The following is a 25930-nucleotide window of genomic DNA, read 5'->3' as shown; positions in this document are numbered from 1 at the left end:
CTACCTATTCCCCAGCAAAACGTGTTGGATTTTCACTACCCAGTCACTTGCACACTCCTTTTCTCTAAAGGCCCCAAATTTGTAACATGGAGTGTAAAATGCTGTGTGCCTTGTTCACTGGAGAGAGAAGGAGCAAAATGAACTTCACCTAGTTAGCAGTTTTCAGCTTAAAAGATGTGTTTCAGTTCTCCCTGTACACATCTTTGGACCCTAAAATTCATACTGTATCTCAGGCAGCTTCAGAGCCTGTGCTTGAAGGACACAATATGTCCCGTGTTTCAGTAAAAAAGACACCAGAATTTATTTCCCTAATGCTCTAAGACTTTCTGCTCTTGTTTTTTATGCTGAAGAGTCAATAAAATGATTTGTCAGTTCAGTTTCCTTGAAAAGCTATCAGTGTTTCTACATGGAAACAGATTTCTTCCAAGACAGAGTATGGGCTTTTTTTCAAAGATTCTGTCTAAGCTGCATTACTTCACTACAGGGCCAGATAAAGAGCGTCCATGTAGATATTACTGTGACTCATTTGGCAGACAGCTATTTGTAAAAGATTGCAATTTTACTGTGTGCTGAAACCACAGTTCAGCCAGTCTGTGAACAAAGACTTGCTTTCTTGTATTTCAGATTTTTAACTTGCAGCCTGCTGCCCAACAGACTGTTAATTAAGGGCTGATCGTCTTTAATCTTCATATTGCAAAGGTTTTACAGTCTTGCTTTTTATAGAGCATAGTATTTAGAGAAACAGTGAGCTGATCTCAGCTGGCTTGTCTAGATGCTAATGATGTAAATATACATCTCTGGAGAGGAGCTCGTTTTCCTCAGTTACACTGACATGGAATCAAAAGCCAATTGTATGCATCAGTGTTCAGATCCAGCCACTATCTAGTGCTGAATGTTTTGGTTTGGACCAAGCAGAACTAATGTGAGATAAGATAATCTGCATGTGCCTTGTATTAAAAAAAAAAAACAAAAAAAAACCCATCAAGGCCACAAAAAACCCCAAACCCCCCAAACAATGACAAGAAAAAGCCTGACACATATGATATCCCACCATTTTATAATTTCTCAGCTGCAAGATTAAAAGAAGATCAGATCATGAGAGAACTGATACTAAGGAAACTTGACTAATCATTTGTGACCACAGAGGAATTCTACTGGGAATGGAAGAGAGGGCAAGCAAAACCGGAAGAAAAGGAATCTGACTGACGAGGGTGGAAAATGAAGGAAAACAATTCAAGATTTGCCAACCCACAACTTTTGACTGCTCTGTTTTGTGTAGTTGTTTCAGGCTCTGATTAAGACTTTTGCCCCTTCAGTGAGGCACTGGTAAGATTTCTTTCACTTCTGTGTTTACTCATGTAGAATCTCTGATGTGAGCCTAGAGTACTGCTTTTACCTTCATCAGGACACTTACCTGTGCGCTCTCTCCTTTTTCTGTGTATTTTGCTCTCTGTCCTTCCCTTGACCATCAGTGCTGCCCCTGAAGAGCTTGATTCCCTTCCTGCTGCAGAAGGGTTTTCTCTCGAAACCATGACCATGTTACTACATCTTTTGTGAGCTTCATGTCAGTAGATCACCGCTAGCTAAAGTAATAGCAAGATTCAAGCCACCTGTAGCTCAAGGAGATCAAATACTTCTCCAAGTCCATTTCCATTACATCACTGGAACAGAAAGAGCCCCAAGACCTTCAAGGTAATTTCCTGCTCTGCATGAGATTCCTGGAATCTTGTTTGTGTGTGCGACTTCCATTCTCTCTTTTGTACTGGCCCAATTTTGTCTTCATTCTCCACTATCCTTTATTTATTTCCCTAAAACTTGTGAATTGGAAGATTATTGATTCCAGCCTTCTAATTTCCTTACACCAACATTAAGCTGAACATCTGTGGCTCTGTTGTAATGTTAATAAATATTTGAATACAGGAAATGGGATACTGTACTGCTAGAGATAATATGTATCTTCACTCAGGTCTTACAATAAACATCTCTTCCACATCTCTTTTTGTCCTCACTGCATCTGCTACGATAGATAACCACTCAAAGTTTTGCCCTCCTACAGAGAAACTGGAAAGAGAAAGGGAAACTAACTGCTCCATCTATCAAGGTTCCCTCTGGCCCAAAGCTGTGTTCACTTCCACAGGGGATCTTTAGTGTAAGCACATTTTGTGCCGCAGAACATGTGCTAGTTTACATCCTGTTTTCATTCCTGCAGAAAGTTCACTTCCTAAGCAGTAATGGGGAGAGTTTCTGTAATCTCTTGATTGGACAGACTATATAAGAAGCCATGTTCTCTGAGCAACACGAAAACCTGGAGGCCTGAAATAGGCAGAAGATGCATTGGCCCTCTTGAGACTCGGTGTTACTGTGCACAGTGGGTTGTGTAGACCAGCATGATTACCTCTGGAGACTTTATTAGGAAAAAAATTATTGATTAACCTACAGAGAAAAACACACCCCGTACAGTACTTCCAGCTAATTCCTGCCATTTGCCTCTGTGCTGTCACTCCTAAAACACAAAGAAATTATACCTTACTAATGTCTAATTATTCACCATCTCCACTACCTTTGCACCGTTTGGTGCAGCCATTTTCAGCAGCACCAATCAATAGCAATACCACATTTCAGAGTATCTGGTACTCCATCTTTTTTTCACCTTTATATTCAGCTCACTCATTTGATAAATTCTGTGGCCTGGTAGATTAATAGGTTCCTTTTCTAATGCAAGAGTTTTTGCTACTTTTATCTTGTCATGTCTAAAAGATGTCCACCCAAGAATATGTTGAAAACTTGCTTTTTTCCTAGGTCTTCATTAATTAAAAAAAGAAAAAAGGCTGAGAGGATGATTACTTATTTTTAGCCAGTAGCAACTCTATAAGGTTATGCAATTGTCAATGAAAATCGTTTGACCTACATACATTTTATTAATGATGATGAACCAAAATGAAGGAAAGAAAACCTTATTATGAATATTTTACAAGATTAGTATGTTTCTCTGTAACTTCATATCAAATGTTATTATTTTCCAGTATGTACTAAACACTCTTCAAAAACATTCTGACTTTCAGATGTTAAGATGTAAACCCTCCAAGAATAAAATCTCATTTGTCTTTCTCACTTCACCAGTCTCATAACAGGTAAGTGAACACAACAGATAAAGCATAATCTGAAATGGTTAATGTCAAAGCTTGTAACATGAATATGTATTAATGTGCTTGCTCATCACTCCTCTCTCGCAAGGCTCATAGTTGTTTATCATTTGGGCTTAAATATTCCATGCCCAGTGCATGGCTGAGTTTGGATTTTTTTTTTTTTTTTTAAGAGTGTGTGTGTGTGTGTAAAGCTCTGCCAGTTCTAGCTATTTACCAAGAATTATGGTAACAATTTTCTATGCCTCACATAGCAGACTGTATGTACAAAACAAAATGAGAGAATGAGAGGAACACATGTCAAGGAGGAATCCTATGCTGTTTCAAGATTAAAAAAAAAAAAATCCATCCAAGTTTGGCCAAGTTAAAAGCTTTTGATAGAATCTCATAAATGCCATTTGGACCCTCCTGCCGGGGCATCTTAGTATCTGACAGTGGTATGGGTTTACACTCGCTGATTGTGCCCAGCTTCCGTAGAGTTCCTAGTACTTATTAGCTCTATTGACAGCTCCTCAAACTAGAAAGTAGCAAAGATGGACATTCCCAGTGGAGTTAATTTTGGATCAGGGCAGGCACTCAGTGCAGGAGCAGCAGCAGTCAATTTTTCCTAAATTCTTGAATATTATTTTCTATGATAATTGGGCTTGATGATCTTAAAGGTTCTTTCTAACTTTAACAATTCTATAAAATTTTATGACATTCAGGAAGAGGGTTAAAAAGCTTTTTGGTTTTAAAACAGAAGGTCAGAAAGTATTTTGAAGAGGAATCAAATGAAATGAAAGTCAAGGTACTTAATTTTTAGATTTGTGAACAAGCTCGCCCTTGTACTAGCTAGGTTCCATGAAAAATTGTGTAGAAAATGAGTCTGCAAGCTCCCCTGCTCTTTTTTTTTTTTTTAAAAATTTTATTTCTATGATGCTAATGACTTAAAAATATATGAATGACCGCTACACTCATTAAGATGAAAAAAATGCTACCTACCTTCCAACCCCAGCATCCTTCTCACTCTGCAGGCTAACAAAGAGAGAACAGCACAATGGGTTGTACAGATTCTTATTTTCTAAATCTTACCCTGATGTCAATAATATGCAAATGAGTGCCTACTTTTAAAGTTGAACATAGTAACTCAATCTATCCTATCCCAATGTGTTGGGTTGACCCTGAGTTGATGGACAGTCTTTAAGACCAATTACGCTTCTCACAATTTACATATTTAAACCGCACGGAAAGGCGGGACTTCCCCTTTTGGTCGGAGCTCGCCTGCTGGAAGGTGGGGGGGCTCCGAGCCTCCCGGCCCCGCTGGGCCGGGCCGGGGCCACTGCCCCTTTCCCCCTTTCCCATCGCCGCGGCACGGACCCTGGGTCACTGAGGGGGACTGTCCCAGAGCCGCAGGCGGCTAAAACCAGCCATGGACTGCTCACAGCTAAATCCATCCAGCGCGGCTTCTGGGGACAGGCGGGTCCCTCTCCCCTCCATGCGGAGCCGGCGGAGCCAGCGGGAGCCGGCAGAGCCTCCTGTCTGCAGCCAGCACACTCCGTGCTGAACTGAAGAGGACACCACGCAGCCAGCAGCACAGAGGGAGCGAGGCTTTCCCCACCGTAAAGCCTGAACAAGAACACTCTTCAACATGGCGGCTTCAGAGTCAGAGAGAAAGAGAAGTGAGTCCCGTGGGACGGAGCTGAGCATGGCGACGGGAGAAAAGAGGGCGGTGCCGCGATTCTGGCGCGCAGCTTAAAAGAAACCTTCTTGCATGCCGTGGTAAGAAACTGTAATACCACAAACTGTTTGTCTCTTTAATCCATTTGAAGAACATGGGGGGGGGGTGGAGAATCAACGTGTGCCTATGAAGTTTGTGAAGAGTGCCTATGCCAGGCTATATAGAAGCAGTGAGAGGCTGTTAGAGACTTGTAGCGAAGAAAAGCCTCTGTGTGCAGGCCAAAATAACTTATCCTTAAAAAGATGAATAACCCCATGTGATGGCCCATGTTCTGTAGTGTGAAAGAACTGTGAAATTCTTCATGGGAGAGATGTTCTACCCATAGCAGACTGTTTGTTTCCGGGCGGGTCTGCTATTGGTGGCAGTTTGGGAACCACGTGCAACTGAAGGAAAACCCTTTTTTCCTTAAGCATAAGAGAGAGACTTTTCAAGAACTGCAACACTGACTAACATCCCATGTTCTGTTATCCCTTGTGTGAGCTGGATAAAAGGAGAGAAGTGCTGGAAAGAAGGGGGGGGGGGGGGGGGGGGGGGAATTTACTTTAATTTTGTTTTGTTGTTTTTCTCTTTACTTTTAATTCTGTTAGTAATAAAGCTCTTTCATTGTACTGCAACTGTTTAAGGTTTGTGCCTGCTTTGCTTTTCTCCTAATTCTTATCTCACAGAAGGAAAATAAGTAAATAATGAATATTTTGAATCAAAACCACTGCATTTAATTGGTGTTTCTGCCCGGTTTCAAACTCAACCCGCTACACCCAAGTCAGTGTTTGAACTGTGGGCTTCATGGCATCTTGTAGCTTGTTGTCCTTGCCTAGCATCTCTGTTACAGTCCCTTTTCTGATCTTTGGCTTTCCACAGTTCACCAAAGTTATTGCACGGCTATCAATTCCATACTGTTTCAAAAGAGCAGCTATAGAAATAAAGCTGGCTCTTCATTTACTGTTCTCCTGCCCCCCATCAAATCCCATTAAACAAGATGAAACTGTAGAGTCTGCTTCATCACAGGATCCCAGTTTTAAATCAAGAATTAAGGAGAGCAGTGATGGGATTCCTTTGGTATACGCCCATTATTGGCACAGCTAGTGGTGGATTTGGTGGGGCATGTTTCTTACTCTAGCCCTGACTTCCTCATGACCCCCGTGTGCACACAGCAGTAATCCTGCCTTTTGGGCAGCAGGCAAAAGCCCAGACTGCATCTCACCTAGGTAGGAAGAAAGGCAAAGCTGCCTGAACAGCACTGCTTTGTTTGCCACATTGTTGGGTTTTTTTCCTGGCTGTATTGAACCTTGTTTTGTTTTAGCCATTGTTCAGGTCTTGGCTGTACAGGACTTGTTCTAGATCTCTATTTTTTCCTGTAATTTATTGGCCTTATCAGAAAAGATGGTTCCCTGTGGAACAGCTATATTTAGTTGATTTTGGATTCAGTTTTAGTCTTATAGTGACAACTGTGCCCTCAAAAGCAGCTTGTAAACAGTTCCATGGAAAGGCATAGAGCACTCCAAGGGCTCACCAGAAGAGGAAATGGGGCCACAAGTGCAGGACAGATAAGATCCCTAAGGGGATAAAGATAAGATTTAACCATAGAGACCAACCATTTAAAACAAAAGAGATTATGATAATAAGTAACATGAAGGTAGGCAAGGGGTTTTGGGGAACCACGCAGCTGAGCTTTGGGTGATGTGTTTTAAAGAAAGCTGTGATGCAGACAGAGTATAAGAAAGCCAGGTCCATTGCTTCATGCAGAAGAAGAAAAGTGAGATTTCCACTTTGTTAAATAGTAGTGGAACAGTTAGGAGGGGAGAACAGCTCTTTAGTGAGCTGTTACAAAAAGCTGGTTTAAGAATTGTTAGCAGCACAGAACAGAAGGACAGAAGCCATATTCTTGCCTTCAGAGCCACACCCTTAGCTACTCCTACTCTACTTTCCCATGTTTCTTGTGGCACACTGTGCTTGTTTGGAGAAGCCCCTACAGCTTCTCTCAAACCTCAGCAGGATCAGCCTGGGCAACACCGAACATATCCACGGGCAACTTCTGTGGCACTCACTACAGGAACTCTCTTCCCTGCTCATACAATGGCTCTCATAAAACTTTGGTGAATTTCGCTATATTTAAAAGCTCTCCTGCCAAATTTGTTTAAAAGTGTCCAACATGTCCAATGGTGTGAAAAATGAGGCAATATAATTCTAAAAACATTGGTTATTTTACATCCTTGTCTTTGCATTATAATGAAGCTTGCAAAGGCTGTAACAAATTATGTACCTCCTGCACACCTGTTATAAACACCAAAAGTATTTGGCTGGTGGTCCTTTCCACCCAGTCTCTTTGATTTCCACTACAAAGATTTGAAAGCATGCCTCATGACAGGAAATCCAAAAATATTTGCTACCTTCTCTGCAAAAGCTATTTTACCTGGATTCATTTTACACTTCTGATAACACTCTGCTAAGATCTCTCTGAACTATCACAATTAAAAAACTTTCCAGTAATAACAGGGTATTGTTCAAACATTTTCTGTCTTAATTCCCACAAATTTCTCAGAAAAAAACCCCAACCCCCCAAAAGAGTAACCCTTCAATCCCTTATGAGATTGGAATGTGTAGCTAGACAGATGGAAAGAGGGTATATTAGAGCTGTACTTGCATTGAAGACACAGGTATATTTTAAAGCAACCTGCATCATCAAAGTCTTTGTTTGCTTCAAGTAATTTGGTGATCTAAGTGCCCCTTGTTTTATATATTGTCACTTACAGAGTTCATTCTGGTTCTCAGCAAGGAATGGCATCAAGCAGAGAGGAAAACTTTTCCAGAACTGTTGTGTGGCCACCCAGACTTGGCCTTTTGCACTGGTCATTGGCCAATCTATCTCCCTTTTGACAAGGCTCTTGGTCATCTTGGCCTATTAGAAAAAGCCATTTGAGGCTGATGTGGTTTGATTCAGGAAGATTTGCAGCACTCACACGTCATCTGTCAGCATGGTCTTGGGCAAAGTTTGGGGATTTCACCAAGAATGGGAGGAAGCCTAAGGTATGGTAAGGTATGGTACCTGGTCCAGGTATGCAGTCACTGTCCTATGTAATCCAAAACTTTGGACACAGTTCTGTAGCTGGTTTATTCTGGCTTACAAAATTAAAAATATACAACATATTTAGATGGTGCAGAGCTGAAAACAAAACAAACAAACAAAATTAAATCTTGTTTTCTTTCTCTATTGTTTTCCAGTGAGTTTTTTTCCATTTTGCAGCAGAAAAACCCCAGGCATTGGAGTGCTTTAGCTCCGCATGCTGCTGTGGCTCATCAAATGTTCCCAGCACTGTAGGTGCTCTGTGGCTTTCTGTACCCACTAAAGGGACAGTCACTTTCAGTGTGGATGGCCATAGGCTGTACAACCCCTGTTCACTCAGGATTTGCTGGAGGCAATTTAATTCATCTGTACAATACCTGGCACCAGTTTCAAAGACAATGTTTCACCTGAGGTGTGTCTATCAAACATTCTCAAATGGAGCAAAATAGCTTAATGGAAAAAACCAGGTGCTTCTTAGGGAGACGTTATAAAAACATGCATGTAAGGACTGTAGACAACTTGTACAAGATCTTTTGTTTTACTGATCAAATGGTTTACCTGTGCTTGAGAATACCCAAAACATGGATAAAAGTCCTGCAAATGCTAAATTTAGTCTCTTCTTACAGAAGTGTTTTGTCATACAGTTATTGTTTATAAATATTCTGTTCTTCTTTCTTTCAAATTCCTCATTTCCAATGAAAGTTTTTCTCAAACAAATGTAAGCAACTTCTGAGAGGTTGTTTTGTTTTGCCATACATAAGACCTTGAGATTAATTGCTTAGTGCTTGGTATGGGCAAAAGTAAACCACAGAAACCTGGCAACAATATTTGAGTCGCTAATACACTTCTTCAAGCTATGTATAAATGCCAAGTAGCCCCCAAATTAGCACAGATTAAAAAGAAATCATAAATCACAGCTAGCATTTAGTGAAGCACACTGACATTTCTGTTGCATAATGGATCAAAACTAGAGCAGCGTCAGCTGAACTTTACTGAAGCTCAGTGTGAATAAGCAATGTTCATCAGTGGAAACATCCAAGGAACACAGACCACAGCAGTTCCAAAGCATTTGAGGGATTAAAGTTACCAGCACAGTGTGGCTCTGCTCCCCTAAAACACACTAGCTACATCCCACACATGGAATTTTATGGTTAGCTGGAAGGGAAAGTGAGTAAAGAAAGTTTGTAGGGTTAAACTTCTATCTTGATAAAGAGAAAGGGTTGTTTCAGCTTCATATGAGAAGTGCCCAAGTAAAGGAGGGGAGGAATCTGTAGATTTTTTTCAAAATTTAAATGTTTGTCTTGAGTACCACACAAGTCTTACAGAGAGTACAATTAGTTTTTCTCAGTTTTTCTAGGCCTTTCAATGCAGTCACCCAGCTGCATTTGAAGTCAATTCTAAGAGCACAACCAAACCCTGTCCCCTAAACAAGATTGCCACCTAAGCCGTACTTTGTTTCTGGCTTACTGAGAGTTTAATGGGCACAGCCAGAATTCATACTTTAGATTTGATTATTTTTAGTCCTTGTGGCACCATTTCCCCCGCTCCTGTTACCCAGGAGACACCTATCTATTGTTTTCTTTAGAAGAAAACCCAAAGCTGTGCAAAGCTATATGTAGCTATGCCTTGTGGTGCTGTGTATTCCACACCTGATAACACCCATTTTTGGCTTGTTCTTCAAACATGCCATTCCTGTGCAAAACAGGTTTGCCTCCCTCCATAACCCCAAATATTTCCTGCCTCCTTTCCTCAGCTTTTGAGGCTAGGAACATATGTAATCCCAGTCATCCACTGATATCTTACAGATTTTCCTTTGCCTTACAGAGGCTCAGTGAGCAGCAGCATCAACAGCAGACATCGCTCTGTTCTGGCAGCCTGTCCTGATTTCATGCACCTTCTTAATGGTGCTTTTCCTTCTGCCATCCGAGAAATTCTCTTAGCTAAAAAGAACTGCTGTGTTTAATCTCATTTTCTTAAAGATTAAACAGGGTACAGAAGTCCAACAGAAGATGCACTGAGCCTTCTCTGGTAACCATGCTGCCACTTCTTGATCTTCCAGACTCTTACCTGATGTGATTGTGGCCAGTTGCATAGCCAGATAAGAACATAATTATAGAAGTATCCAGATCATCTTCTAGAATCCTTTAGGTTGGAAAAGGCATTTAAGATTGAATTCAACCACAAACCTAATGCTGCCAAGTCCACCAGAAGTGATGGTATTAGCAAATATCCTTTTCCAGCTGGAGCTGATGACAGTGAAGATAACAGTTATGATTTTTGCTGTGCTTCTCTTCTAGTAAAACAGACACTTCATCATGGACCTCCCCAAACTCCCTGGTGTACTGTTCCCACCTACTATGCCACTAGAACCGACCGGAGCGTGGTTGGACAACAACTGGACGTGTTCAAAGTGACTGCTAAACTTCCTGTGTGATTATTACTGAGTGACCTTCCACCATCACAGAAAGTTATCCCCTCCACCAAAGGCCTTACAGACAAGGAGTGCAAAGCACCCAACTCTCAGGTTTCCTGCTGCCTTTCCTGCCTCAGAGTGTAGGCTGGTTCAAACAGATGATTTACAAATCCATTTATTTTCAGCGCGGCTTCTCGGCCTTTTAGGTCATGGCACTACTTTTGCTTGCAGGGATCTTGCTTGTGTGAAGATACATTCCTGATGTCTCTGCTCAGCAGTCTTTCAGCAGCTGGCTCACACTGCACTGCTTTGTTCCAGAGTGGGCTTATCTCTGTACTCAGCAACACACTGCACTTATCTGAGAGAGACATTATCTTCTCATTTAAGTGCAGCCCATTCACATTACAGAATGCATGTTCTCTATAGCACATATCCTATATGTGGGAGGTCTCCTATAGTCTTTCTGAGCTTGCATGCTCAGTTTGAGGAGCTGCTAATTCTGTTTGATCTGAAGAAAAGTCACAGCAACAAGATACACACAGTACCCCCAGCACCAAGTCAAGACAGAGGACACCCAACAGAAGCTTTTGAAGGAAGTGTAAGATTTTGGCAAACTTCCACTGTCCAGTCCTATGACAAGAACTGTTCCACACAGTGATCTTACTTTAAGCACAAAAAGCCTTTTTAAAGAGGCTTTGTTGAAGTGTAAAATCCTCAGAACATCTTGGTAGAGATCAGTAGATGGTGATCTTTGTTATGATTGACTCCAAAGCAATTCCCTGAACACCACTGAGTCTTAAATGCAAACAGTACAGAAAAAAGCTGAGAAGAGGTTATTTAGAGAGATCTATGTGTTTCTCAACACTAGAACCAGCACAGCTGTCAGGCAAAAATGATGTGAATAAGAAACCAGTAATCCTAAAATAGGCAGTGTCTAGGCAGACATTAGACAACTGGATGACTACGAAATACTTCTGACACATAGCTACCTTGGGAACTGTGGTAGACCAGCAGACTTGCCTGGTTAATGAAGACCTATACAAACACCCATACAAAACCCCTATACACAAACTGCTGGTCTCTGCCTAAAATGTATATTTTGAAGGTGTTGTTTGTATAAAGTTACCGTATTATTCAATCACACTATGAGCAACGCTGTCAGCATTACATACAATAGTTCATATATTGCAAGTTTTTAATAAAAAATGACTAACTTTTCTTGATGCTCAGTCCTACAAGAGAAATCTGACCTTGATCTTCTGTTTACAGAACAAAAAGCCATTACATTAAATTTTCAAAAAAGAACAGTACAGATCCCATAGAAGTCATTGGCCTGAACTAGCCAAGCATTTAGTCTTCTACTGGAATCCTGAAAGGAGGATTATGGTACTAGCGCACACCTATTAAAAGGATAATTATGCTGAAGAAATTAAACAACCTACACATGATGCCTCAAGCTGTTGTACGATTTTCTTGCAGTATGCTTTAGAAGGCCATTGGCTGCGTCCACTTTTCTTCCAGATGCAGGGAAATACCTTCCTTTGAGACTGTGCCAATCTAAACTGCAGAGTTAGTCATAGACCATAATGGCTTAACTTCAAGATGAGAGCACCAAGCTCATGTTCAGGCTGGATCTGTGATCCTGGTTGTTTCAAGTCCAAGGACAACCTACAGCCAGACTCAGTTCTTATATAATGTTGTAAAACATTTCTAAGAGTCTCCTTCTTAATCTTTTAGCAAGAAGTGCTTCTTATCCCAGACTTAAAGGGCATAACTGGGCAGCACAGGAGAGCTGTGCCAACTGACAGTGCTTAATAAGGGCAGCTTTCCATCAAGAAAAAGCTTTTAAGTAACAAGGCCCCTTCTGCTGCAGCTGGCAAGCTGAGCCTGAAACTTATCTCCCCAGCTCTCCCTCTGCAGCAGTCTGCATGTAACATTACAGAGAAAATAAAAACTAGTGCAACTGCAAAGGGGATGGTTGGTTTTTTTAAAATTAGGACGCCAACTATTGTAGTCGTTTTAATCATCAGGAACCAATACCAACAAAGGTTTTATTCTTGCTGGAGATATGCAATAAAGAAACATAGAACTAAGATTTTCAAGGTGTCCCTTTTATATAAAGATTAGAGTCAAAATGTCAGTTTAAACCAAACAAAAACCCCGCCCCCCCTTCTTCCCTCCCAACCTCCACACCACGGAAACCAAACCTTCTGAGACAGAAACAAAAGCCAGATGTCCCTGGAGCCTATCTGTTGTTTCTGGAGGTGGGTCAGCTGGACATTGCCTTAGCTCTGTTTCCAGTTAGCTGATATTTTTAGGCTATTCCCACTTCTTGCCTGCTATTTGCTGAGAAGAGTATGAACCTGCAGTAATGTCTTATCATCTAAGTCTCCTAAAGCCCCTCAAACCCTGACAGAAAAAATGAATAGATTGAGTTCTGTTCTATACTGTCATTTTGAGTTACAAACTATCTTTTATGGTTTATATATAATTACATTATTAATAAATAGCAAAAACCAAAAATAAATTCTTTATATGTTCTGCTTGTATCTAACAGTTTTCCACTTGACTCAAGGACCAGTCCTTAAGTAACACCTGCTTGTTCGTAGGAACACAGCTTCAAAACCCAGAGAGAGCAAGGGCCCAAACCCATCATTACAGCCGAATGCAGTTTGTAATACTGTGGGTAGTTCTATTACACCACTGGTTTGGCACAACTGAGCCTTCCAAGACAAAGGCAGACAATGAATCAAAGTAGATCCTCTGTAACAAGCTTAAAATTTTAAGAGCAAAAAGCAAATCATTGGCCTTGAAGTGCAGCTCCTCCAGTCCCACAGCACACAGCCCATGCTCAGTCTCAGCACATTGCACACCTTTTCCCAAGCCATTGCTCAAAAAGCAAAGCAGTGTGAACACACTTACCTGGCTGTCTGTGGGCTACAGAGGTCCTAGCACAGGCTGGGTCCCCTTTATACAGCAGGCCTTCCACTGCTCCCTGTTCCCAATGTTCAAGTAAAGGAGAACTGTTTATGCTACTGCACTGATAAAAATCACCTCAGAGGGGCCCAGAGCTGCCCTCATAGCTCATAAATTATATAGTTTTACTCTGCTTGGCACAGGCTTGAACCCTGTTATAATTTAGGTTAAAAGATGACACAAAGTTTCTGCCTTTTCAGAGCCCTTCGGCAGTTTTGCTGCAAACCACAGGGTCTGGTCAGGCCTCTACAGGTGTTCTTAATTAGGAGAGAATCCACGTAAGGTACAAGCCTTAAAGATATATGGCTTTCAAGCACAAGAGTTCAAAACTCAGCTGTATCATACCGTCATCTTCACTGAGTTATGCTTACAAAGAGCACAGATGAAATAGTGTTTAATCAGAACTGCTGCTTCCCTTTGCAGGCAAAAGATAATGAAATAGCTATCCTGCAGTATGAAAGCATTGAGTTATCTCATCCAATTGTGAGTGCGTGGTTGATTCACCTTCCTGTCTTTGACTTGCTTTAACACTTGGATTTAAAAAGTACTTCTGTCCTTAGAGGTAAGAGTTGTGTATAAAAACCAGCATGGAGACTTCTCGCTGAATTTGATTATTTTTGGGAACAAATCACCTGGTCTCTTATTCACATTTTCAAGAGAAGACTGAATGACTTTAAAAAGTAGAGATTTCAGAGAGACGGTGTGAAGCCATGCATGGAAATAAATATGCAGCTCTGGCCTGGATGGTCATTAATGACACACAGCCCGGTGAGGATGTATGGAAGCATTCTTCATTTTGGAAGAGTCAGAGGGAAAAAAGGCACAAGCAATTATGCCACACAGTGCCATGAAATATATTAGACCCTTTCTTAATGCTGGATAATGAGACAGGTTTACAAAAACATTGTCAGTGTCATACCCCAAAGGATTCTCCAAAACAAGAGCCCTGCCTTTCCAAGCGTGAAATTTCCAGAGCAATCTAGCAAGGAGTCTACAAGGAGTCTATCATAGAAAGCAACTAGAAGGACTGGCACCATAGACATTTGTCTTCAAAGGTTATAAAGTGTTGTCAGTGGAGCATTTTCCTGCTTGCTGTATTATGAACAGCAGAGCTGTTCTGTGGATGAATTGGTTGGACCTTAATTTTTGTTTGTTGAGAGAGTAAGGATCTTTTATGTCCTGTGGAAATTCCCTACCAGGTTCTCTGCAATGAGACTGTGCTCCTGGGGCTTCCTTCTGTGAACCACTCTGAAAATGTTGCACTGTTTCAGGACTCTTCAGATCACCAACTCTAGCAAAATTTCAGGAAGATTTCAGGACTGAAGGGGCCAGGTCAGGATTCCACCTGTGCAAAAGCAACACAAGCCTGTTATAAATGGCTCTAGGCCTATGGTACTATATTTTGGGTGCTGTTGTAGTACTTGGGGTATATCTGAAAGTTCAGGGATAACATAAGGCCTCCATCTTTCCTAAGTATTGGACTGTGCCATCTAAATAAAATTTTGAGAGTCACGAAGGAAGAGGGAATATTCGTGCTCCTTTTGAACCTAATTTAGCTGTTATTCTGAACCATGTCCTATAACAGTCCCCATTCTCTGTCAAATTTTATAGAAAGCCTAAGAACATGAGCTTCTACACTTGGGCTTCTCATCAAGATGTCTAAAGTATGTGTATAACTTTATAGAATCAACAACTGAGCTGTGAGGAAATTTGGACCATCTGATAATATCCCAAAATAAAGTTATGCAATTTCTGTAGTGGATTCAGCAGACCTAAACATGAAGTGCAATCATAGGCAAAGTCTTCCCAGAGACAATCTGTAGGTTAGATTTTGATTTAATTTATCTTAATTAATTTTCAGATCAATTTAAGAAGGGTGGTTTTAATGTCTCTGTACTCCCACACATCCATGCCTATTTTCAGAACTGCCCAGGATGCATTTTCATTGATTACAGTGCCCAAACAGGAGCCTGCTTTGATACTAATGCAGAGCAGCTGTTTTTCAGGACCTTAACTACACCTTGCTACAACAGCAGCCTGAACTGCAGATGCCCTGCGGCACATGCAGGAAGGGATGTTTTGATTTCCTGATTCTGGCCAGTGGATGTTGTGAAACAGAATATGTGGAACATACAATGAGCAGCATGCCCCTCAAACTGTGCTGCAGTAGGTGGGTTTCAGCAGCAGATACTCAGACTTGTGTACAGGATGCATTTGGCCGTGATTATATGGCCACAATGTGGGTTCAGGGAAGGTGAGAATGAATCACTGCACACCCCAGTTGGTGTCCCATAATATCAATACTGTAACATAATAATATTTTTATTCAGTAGGCATTGTTTCTAAGGGCTTCTAAATGCTTGCTGAACCTTCTTCCCCATCTTTTATTCCAGAAACCTTCAGCATTCTCAGCCTCCAGTTTAACGGAACCTTACTATTGCCACTGAATTCAGAAGTCCCCTGAATGGACTTGCTGGCTTAGTATTGGTCAGTATCAGCAGCTGAGTTAGGAGCCTTCATTTGGTGGTTGAACTGCTTAGCACTGCCTCTTCTGGAAGTGTATTTTTAGTTCTGGATGTCTAGAAAGTCCTCAGCATCACCTCAGAAATGTGCCAAATCAACTTTAATTTCCAAAAAGTTCTAATATGAGAAGCAATTATGTCAAATAAGATTCTTGGCTGAAAGATACTGATGTTATCATTTAAAAAAAGATCTGGCAAAGCCACAGTGGTAAAGATATGAAAAGTAAATAAGCACAGGAGATAATACAAAGATGCTGAGTTGGGCAGGAAATTATTTCTAATATGAAGTAAGTCTCTCTTTTATAATTGTCATTCCACCAAAATGGATGCATTTAAATTGCTGTTTAGGTGCCCTTATTCATTGCTGTTTACAGAATATTAGTTTAAATGCAGAGTTCATTTAATTCTGGCTAGGTCAGTAGTTGTGGTAATGAACAAGGTGTAGCCTCAACCATTTGCTTTAAGATGAATAAATGCTCATGTACAAAATAAAATTGCTTTACTTTTGTGATTTCATGAAGGCATTAAAAAAAAATCCTGACCCTGAGCAGGCTCAAGTGAAAAGTTAGATTACATGAAAGCTTAATTTAAAGTCATGACAGTTCCTTGTGCACTATAAAATCTGTGACAGCTATGAAACAAGACCTTGTTTAATACCCACACACTTCAATTCTCAACAATAAAAGTTTCAGATGAAGCAAATTAATTATTATTTGATTAACTGGTAAAATGTGGTGTTATAAATAATTCAGATCATTTCCTTTTCCCACTGGCAAATTCTTGATAGAGAAAAGTTACTTTAGTACTAATTGTCTATAAATAGTTTTGATTAGGGCCTCCATATTTTCAGTCAGTGGTTCTACTTTGAATTGCTGCACAATGAGTAAGTATGATCTTAAACTTGCAGTGAGAATAGATATATATTATATCTGTTTATATGTCACATATATAAACAATTGTTTAATTCACAAAATAGATGATGAAGCTAGCTAGGGGGGTCATAGTTCAGCTTTGTAAAGTGGTTAACTTGCTCTTCTTGCCTTCACAAACGGAGGAATGACTGCTTGATTTATTTTTTTTTTAAAAATATCTTCAGCATACTTAGTAATATAACCCAAAGTTAAAGAATTCTTCTTTAAGTCTGCTAGCTTATAATATTATACAATCCAATTACATCCATTCTCAAAGGGCTCGGTTCAAAGCTTTGAAACTAATGCCAATCAGTTTCTTCATTATTTCTTAATAAATCACAGCGTGATCAGTGAGTTCTGTGAGACACTTCTGTGTCTTCTGCATCCTCTGCAGAGTGCATTGGAAGCCAGGTCGATGTCTAATTTGGGGCACAGCGTGACAAGTTAATGCAGACAAGAAAACCACAGAAATGAAACTCAACTCTTGTATGAAAAAGGTGGGAGTGGATTTAGGAGTGTAGTTTTTTAAAAGAACTTCCATTTAGGGGCAGTGGTGCCAGTGTGCTCACTGACTAACTTGAACATTGGCAGAGAACCTGACAGGTCTGCCTGGTGATGGGCAATGAGAGAAAGGACTCCCAAGATGGTTCTTCAGATTTCTCACTGAGGAAGCATCATGTTTATTTCTGAAAGAGTATGCTATATTTACAATTGCAATAAAGTTCTTTTGGTTTTGTAAAAGAGAAGAAACACATTCATTTAGGGCTTTGTCCAGTAAGGCAGGAGATCTCTTTTCTGATTTTAGCAGTGACACATACTTTAAAGGTGCACAAGTAAACCAGCAAATTATTTATTACCTGTGCCAATCTCTCAGCTATAAAATCAGTTTAGTAGTGCAGGCAGAGCAGCAAAATGCCACATTATCGGTATCTATTTTATGGTGATGGTGAAAAGAAACAGGAAGCAAAATGAACTGTGATAAGCAAGTGAAGACTGAAGGAACATCGCTGGGGACACTACAGTGAAAAAGGACAAGCAGTTGGAGAAAAGAATATGAAGGAAGAGAAATATGAAGCAAAAAGGAACAAGAAGCAGATGGGAAACAACCTGGTACTTTGATATGGATACTAATTTAGAGTAAAAGTAAGTATGAAGTCTTATTAAATACACAATTATAATGCAAAGGAATACTCTCACAAAACTTCTTTTGTCCAGATGCCTGTGCTACTGAGTCCCCTAAAATGTAGTTAATTTATATCTCCATTTTAAGGTCAGAAGGGCTCTCCTAGTCTGACTTCTCTTCCATATACAGTGTGCATCTCATCCAGCACTCACTGTGTGGAGCACAGTAACTGTGCAAAAGGAAATACATGGCATTTTTTGAGAATCTATATTTCTTCCATATTCTCTGCACCTTCTTGGAATATCCAAAGCTTCAATTTATTGAAGGCACTAAGTATAGGTTCTTCTTTCATGTGGGCAGAGATCAGTCAATGTGTCCTTAGAAGAGTTGCCAAGAACTAAACTGACTTTGAGACTGACTTGCTACAGTTTTCAGTTTAAGCTCAAAACCTTTGTAGATGTTATTTTCTTCATTTAACACAAGCATTCAGTGATAACCTGTGAATCTAATTACATCATCTTACTCAGAGGTTTTCGGTTTTCTTAATTTCTTTATAACCAACAAAAATGTTCCCTTAAAAATGTAAAATACCTTTTAATTTATGAATTCATTTGAAGAGATGCCATCATTCCACTTACTACCCGTGTATTAAATTAGTACTTTTCAATTAATAGACTTCACCAATGAGCCTCGAGGACTTTGTTCCTTCCCTGCACATAATAGGACTTCCTACCTTCCTTTCTATCCTAAATAGAAAAGTGATATCATCACCAGTGTTTAGGCTGTAGGCAGTTTTTAGCCTCAAGTTTTATTCTCACAGTTCTTTCCCCCCCACTGTAGAGGCAGTGATTATGCCTGTGGTGATCTGACATGTTGGTGCCTGTGTGTGCAGGAACGTCTCCCTGCCAGAGAGGCTCTGCCTGGGCACCAAATACAGGAGTGTTGATCACACTGTGAGCTGAGATTTAACCCAGTACCACAGGGCGGTGTTTCTCCTCCTGCATAACCACCTGGAACAAAGGCGTTCCCATCATCCAAGGATTTTTATCATTATTTAACCCCCAGGCTTCTTAAAGTTGGAAGAAGAGAATTCACAAGCGGGTGACAGTACTCTGTCCTCAGTTTACTTTGGGACATAGAACCAAGTTTTGAGGTTTGAAAATGAACCTTCCCTCAAGTTTACTTTCTGTTTAATAAGCATTGCTTTTACTCCTTTTGCTACTTGAGCTGTAGAAGCCAGAGTAGTTTACTTCCTATAGTCTGCTTGGAATTATGATATTGTCCCCCAAAAACTAATTTATATTGATTAAAATTATAGAAGCCAATGGATTGCTTGTCACCAGACATTCAACTTTTGACGTGTTTGCATTTACATGTTTCTGATTTCTGACTTACAATATTATGGTTCAGTTGGAGTTAAGAGTAGTTTATTAGTTGAATCCTACTCCAGTTTGGTGGATTGTAACAAAGGAAAAAATACTCATCTGCATTTAGAAATACAAATATGTAATTCTTCTGCTTACGTTCCAATGAGGATGGTGAAGAACACTCAGGACTAAAGGGATCAAATAGAAGGCTACAAATCCTGAGAATTTACTAGATTTTTATTTATAAAATCTTACAAACTAAGAGGGGATGCAAATGCTCCACTGACTTCCAGGGGCATGCACTAAGTGTTTAGCAGATATTCTGTTCAGAGCACTTTCTTATGTAAGAAGGATTCTTTCATTTGTGAAAATTTTCAGCTATTAGGTGAGTCTTTATAATCTGCCCTCCCTAGTCCCTGAAACTTGTGTTGGAACTTGCATTCATTCTCATATTCAAAATGATGTAATGAGAAAACAGCTAATGTGCTTAGTTTTTTTTAAGGAACTAACACGGCAAGTCTTGGAACACAAATTTTGGTAATTAACATGTTTGCTGACAAAAGCTATTTGTGCGTTGATGGCAAGCTGCTTCAGTATTGTGTTTTATGTGCAGATGAAACTGCATGTAGGTACCTTCAGAGCTGAAACGTCTGATACAAAGCACTTTTCCTATCTTTTGGTAAAGTGCCTGAAGGGCATGATTGAAGAGAAATTGCTTGGGTATGGATACCGACCTTCAAGGGTAAATCTCAACTACAAGGATAATTTATACCCTCTTTTATGAGACTCTGTTGTGAGTCGTTGCTTCTATTGCAGGGTAATGTGATGGAGCACAATGCTGCTGCTGAGGCTGAGATACCCCTTAGGTGTCTATTGAATCCATTAGCCTCTGAAAATTGCAGCTCACTGATTATTGACTTACTCTGCAACAGTTTAGTGTGTGTGTGGAGCTTTTGCTATCAGAAAGCTCTGGTGATTCCACATTAGAAAGTAATTTTCCATACGGCTTACTGGGAATTTAGGCACATAAACAGATACTCAGTAGTGATATTTAATGTAGTTTATTGAACAGGTTTCGGATTAGGGACATAATTTTCAGAGCTTTGTCAGTTTCTGTCTGAACATAGTGTTTATGTGCCTGGGAATTTGACTTTTCCTGTTGTATTTTATTTTCCTTTGTTCTCTATTTTGATGATAAAAGGTAAATGCAAAGGCAGGATTGTGCTGATGCAGTGGAAACATACTTCATTGCAGTTTATAGACAGAACCTCTACAAGAAATAATGTTTATGTGATCATCTCATCTTGCTGCAGATGTTTTAGATTAAGCTTCTTCCTACACAGTCTGCACAAAATACATGAGCAGATACTATAATATGCTGCATAGAAAATTGATATGGAATAGAAGCTGATGTGAAATTACAATGAGCAATTTAAGTGCAGACATGGCAATATCCAGTTGTTCACACTTAAATGTTTATGAGCAGAAGAGTAACTGGAAACAACAAGGACCTGCTCCATAACCAGGTCTGCTGGGTGTCCTAAGTGGATATAAATATAAATAGCAACATATGGGGTATGGATTCATTTGTACTCTAAACAGTTTTGCAACATCTTTCTTTTGATAGAAGGAAAACAAACAGGCACAGCAAGCTTGTGATACTGTGCAAATCTGTCACAGCCAAGGAAAACACAGCCTGAGCCTCATCTGTTCTGAGCCTCCTCCAAAAGGAGAGGAGGAGGGCCTGCTTTGGATTTGCAGCCATGCACATCCTGTCCAACATCCTCAGGGAAGCACAGGCCTGTAGGACTGCATCACCAGGGAGTTCTGAGCCCGTGCTCCGCAGGGCGCCGGAGCCACCCGTCAGCACGGAATCCCTCTGGGGCGCTGAATGCCTCCTGAGCTGGCACCCAGCTGACCAGGAGCAGTGGCACTGGCCGTGATGTGACCTCTGGGGGACAGCCTGTCACGTCACACCTGGGGGTTTTGTCCTGCTTTTGGCAGCCAGAATTTGGCCTTCAAGAATTACTTGGGTTTGGAAACTTGAGTCTTTCTTCCCTATAGGTTTCCTCTTTCCTTTTCTCCTCTGCTTTTCTTTAGTTTTGGTGTTTGTTTTCTTTTTTTTAGTGCTTTTAGGTAAAATTTGGCACTTGAAGTTCATCTTTTTTAGTAATTGGGAGTGTTTCACTGGTTAATGAAGGTCATGGCTAAGGTTCCAGGATTAGATAATTTTAAAAGCCACTCTGCTAAGTTCCTCATAAATAATTCCCAGCAGATTTCTCTTCCAGTGTTTGTCATGCTAACATAATTTCAATTCAGAAAGAAGGACAAATGTTACTAGGTCTCTATGAAGCAAATGCAGGAAAGGATCATTGAACATAACACTGATAAAACTGGCAGTAGACAACATGAAATTTCTTGTCTGAGCTATGCAAATGTCTTAAGTTTCTGCATTTATGACGTTTTCTTTTAAACCTGAAGGTTTGATATGTTAATTTTATGGGCAGACATTTTTTTTTCAACTTAGTGTAAGGTTCCTCAAAAGAGAAATGCTCTTTTATGTATAAATTTTGCAGCCTTATTATGAATTAACAGCATTTTTAATATATAATTCATAATAACAGAGAGAGAATTTTGAAGAGATTTGAACACTTAAGGGATAATATACCACTGTAACTTCATAATACTGTGGTAATTTGTAAAGCTTGTTGTGGGCTAATAGTGGGGTCTTCACCTAAGAGCCATAATATAGGCAGAGAGTCTGGTAACACAGAATCTGCATTTCAGTGACTAATATCATCCAAACTCTTCAGTGACTAGTCTCATCCAAAAAAGATCTGTTCTTTGAAGTCAGTGGATACTGGATCAGACTTTAAAGGGAATTCATACATAATTATATTATAAAAAGCTGAGGTTCCTTTTAAATTTTTATATGAATACCTCAATGACCAACGTCATGGATTCTTTTTATGGTTTGTTTTTTTTTTTTAGGATGGGGTGGGGCAGGGGGAGGAATAAAAGATAAAAGTATAACTAGTGGGGGAAAAGGATTTCCATCATATGAAACATTTCAACATACATCCCTTTTAGATATGAACCAGTGTGAAAAAATTTGGATTTTCAGTATCTGAAATGCAATTCTGAAAATGCTCTCAAGCTTGAAACAGCTCATTTAAGAAACTCCAATATATATTTTTCTTACTTTGAATCTGTTTTAATATAAAGTATATTTCAACTTTTTATTTTACTCTATTAAATCCTAGGAATTGGTCTGTATCAAAAGAAATATAAGCATACATTTGAAGCAGTGCTTTATGGTTTTCCATATGACAGATCTGGCTTTATCAGTAGCAGCTTGTGCTATCACATGCTAGTTAAGCTGACACAGAGATATGTAAAGACACCTCTCATAAGAGCAAGAAGTTTTTCTGGTGTTCCTGAAATATCTCATCCTGGATACAGTTTTTAGAAGAGCCATACAACTGACGCTGCTCCTTCAACTTGTCAGACAGGACACCTCATCTCCCATGAAGCAGCCTGTAAAAGCCTGTGAGTGTTATGGGCCAGGATGCAGATGCTGCTCTTTCATGGAAAGATTTATGCTGGCAGAACTCACTTGGATACCTTTGAAGAAAAGCAGCTGGCAAAACAAGGCGTATAGGTGAATTCTTGAATTTCTTCCAGAGACAAAGTGACCCAGACTGATAATCCATACATTCCTACAGCGGCAGGAAAATGCATACATATGTCCCAGCAGTAATTCCCTCTCCCAGCTTTACATATTTTTTCCTTCTATTCAGACTCATAGGTGACACTGTTAAACAGGCACAAACCTTTCATCTTTCCCAGAGTCTAAAGGTTTCAAACTGTAAATCCTAAGAATGCTGCAAAAGTAATTAAATACAGTACTGAAGAGGTTCTGCAAATCAAAAGATTTTGAGGTTCTACTTTAATGAATTCTCAAGCTGTTATCACTTGCACATTATCGTTTTTAATTGTCCTTCCGATTGCTTGTGAAAATTCAAATTCAGAACAGGTATTTTCGGCCTCACCCATCTTTAACTGTTCCCCTAGTAATATCTATGCAAAGTATTAATTACTAAATTGAACTTGCAAACATTTAAAAAATGGTTTCCTTCTCTCTTTGAAAACATTTCATGCACAGCACAATTTCATTCATGAAAAGCATTGAAGCATCTCAGGATACGTGCATATTTATTTTTTCCCTTTCCCCCCAGCTGAGACACTTAATCTTATGCTTTCTTTTCAGACTTTTTGCTGCTCTGTGGAGCAGTCAGGCTGAGAATCCTCTGCAGCCCTCTGGGATTAAGGAAGATGGCATGAAAAAGAAGCTGCAGGAGGAACACCTGTGCAACTAGCAAGAGGAAATATTGTTTTGGGAACAGAAGAATTAATTGCTGGATGTTGTGGCTGTGTGGAAAATTAGGTCACCCTAATTATTCATACCATTTTAAGACCAGGTAACTAATCACAAACCAGTAGTGTAATAAGGTCAGAGAGTTTTATGGGGCTGTTAGACAAGTCATAGTCACCTGTACAAGTGGGAGAGGTCCCAGGATGTGTGAGTTCAGCAAAGAGGAGCTCAGCAAGGTTTTTGCTGGTTATCCTACCATATAAGCACTTCATTTTGTGCATTTTATGATTAATCATAAAATCTCATCCAGCTGACTTCCAAAGCCAACTGGATCAGGTAGTCCTGTGTTCCTTAGACCACAAGCAGGGCCTCTCCCTGTCCCTCTCCAGTGGAAATTCTCTAAGAGATGTATGATATAAATCATGCCAAGGTGCATGCCAGGCTGAATTTCTTGCTAGAATTTTAGTATTTCTCTGTGTTTGACTTGTTCCTTATAATGGCAATTATTTTGGTTATGCAAAACCTCTGTCCTACTTTTTCTCCTTGCCATGTAGAAGTTTGAACACTACTGTATCTTACTGGATTATTTTCTCCTTTTTTTTTTTTTTTTTCCTTTTTCTTCTTTTTTTTTAATGCTGTTTTGTCAGCCAGTCAATTTTTTTTTACCTCCCTTTGAAGAAGCCACTCAAAAGGGCAGGAGTACATGAGCTAACTTCAGGGATTGTAAAGGAGAGGTAGTTTTAGAGTAAGGGGAACACAAAATAGAACTAGTTTATTTATTGTAAAAAACTGTGGAGGTCCTTGTCTTTGAGGCAGGCTGATGGCATGTCTGCCACACTCAGACACTTCAAAGTGCAGAGACATTCGACAGCACTTCAAGGAATTTCCCCCTCTGCAATTAATGCTGCAGAAGAAACACTCAAATACATGCAGCACAGCATTGCAGAAAATCCAGGTGGGATGTTTAACAAACCTTCCAGTTTTATGAAGTAGGGGAATTCCATTAGGAGTGTGGACTATTTGCTTTAACATAATCATTCATTGGGATAAGAGAAGTAGAACTTGCTCTGTAGGTTTGTAATTGTTGAAATTAATAAGTGTGGCTCATCGCTCTCTGCAGTACTATACCAATTTACTGTGCTCTTTTATCTCAATTACTTTCTGTGAGTGTCTTATATTTCTCTATTAAACTTAGGTAATTGTAACACTATGGTAATAACATTGGCATACTGAGTATTATATGATGGACTATTTTACTCTGACTGCCTTATTTACATTATAATTATTAGTGTCTGTATAAATGTGATTCATTGAACTAATAAAGTTTTCAGACAGCTGCCAGAGCTCATTGATTTTTTTTTCTGTGCAGAAACTTACCTTGCACTATTGATTGGATTTCCCTTCACTTTCAGGGCTGGCATTTGGACAATAAAGGTCTTCCACTTTAGCCCCTTGGAAATGATACTTAATACCTCATTTTATCTTGATTCCATTAGGCTGACAAAGCAAATGGGAAGTACCAAAGTTGTATTTTCTCAACTGATCTGTTCTTTTGTTCAAAACTACTGCCAAAAGCACCCTTCTCGCTCATCCTGCAGAACTGATGACCAAATCATGATTTTTTGAGGTTAAGCAGTTAGGACTCTCAAATCTCATGTAGATTCAGTGTGATTCATTAACCATGCAATTCTCTTCTGATAGGAATTTGGGCACAGTTGCTTCAGCCTTCCTCTATCTGCAGATTTGAATGAGTTTATTCCTCATGCACTGTGTACCCTGTGTGTCCTGTAGGGACCAAGTCTGCAACCAGTCCTACCACAGTTTAAAAGTCAGTTAAGAATGTGGTAAAAGAAGATAAAACGTAACCCAGAAAAAGGCACTACTGATTATAACCTCATGCTGTTCAGGTCTTCTTCATTTACTGGGATTTTAACAGATCCTTCAAACTCCATCTAGCACACCACCATCTTACAACTTTAAAAACTATACATAATAGATTTCATGATAAGAAGAAGATTGAGATAAATCACTTATCAAAGGAACAGTAAAAAGTTTAATTTATTTATGGTTCTCCTCCTGTGCCCTGGTCTAAGACAACTCAGTTGTCAGCCATTTCATAGGAGATTGAGATTTCTCCCTGGTGGAATGCATTTGTTTCCAGTTGCTTTTCTTTCCAAACATCTATAATAAGAGGGATTTCACTCCATCTCTCTTGTTTCTCTGAGCATTTGTTGACAGTAAGCTGTGTACAGTGCTATGGGTTGGGATAATAGTATGTTATATTTTGTGTTGGCCCTTTGTTCTTGGCATACATTGATTTCC

At 39.8% G+C, this 25930-nt stretch overlaps 1 protein-coding gene and 1 long non-coding RNA gene across 8 annotated transcripts in view; one reads left to right on the top strand and one right to left on the bottom strand.

The window, feature by feature from the left end:
• The window catches only part of SLC39A10 (solute carrier family 39 member 10), a 76497-nt gene extending 63150 nt beyond the window's left edge, over positions 1–13347 (bottom strand). Inside the window, exon 1 of the mRNA XM_048310114.1 lies at positions 13257–13347. The gene's annotated coding sequence lies outside the window, so the exon portion shown is untranslated. The remainder of the gene's footprint in view (positions 1–13256) is intronic.
• LOC125328895 overlaps positions 1–24951 on the top strand; it is a 52799-nt gene extending 27848 nt beyond the window's left edge. For 3 of the 7 annotated variants that reach the window (XR_007204936.1, XR_007204935.1, XR_007204933.1), the window contains 5 exons: positions 1070–1326; positions 3063–3131; positions 7611–7884; positions 15704–17886; positions 23504–24951. This is a non-coding gene — a long non-coding RNA (uncharacterized LOC125328895). Of the gene's footprint in view, positions 1–1069; positions 1327–1472; positions 1693–3062; positions 3132–7610; positions 7885–13733; positions 17887–23503 lie in introns of all 7 variants that reach the window. The other 4 variants (XR_007204934.1, XR_007204938.1, XR_007204939.1 and 1 more) reach the window with 4 other exon arrangements.
• Positions 24952–25930: the final 979 nt, after the last annotated feature.

The sequence above is a fragment of the Corvus hawaiiensis genome, chromosome 7, assembly GCF_020740725.1.
Source record: "Corvus hawaiiensis isolate bCorHaw1 chromosome 7, bCorHaw1.pri.cur, whole genome shotgun sequence".
Taxonomy (NCBI): Eukaryota; Metazoa; Chordata; class Aves; order Passeriformes; family Corvidae; genus Corvus; species Corvus hawaiiensis.
The sequence above is the reverse complement of the archived record's forward strand: the minus strand, read 5'-3'. Positions and strand labels throughout refer to the sequence as shown.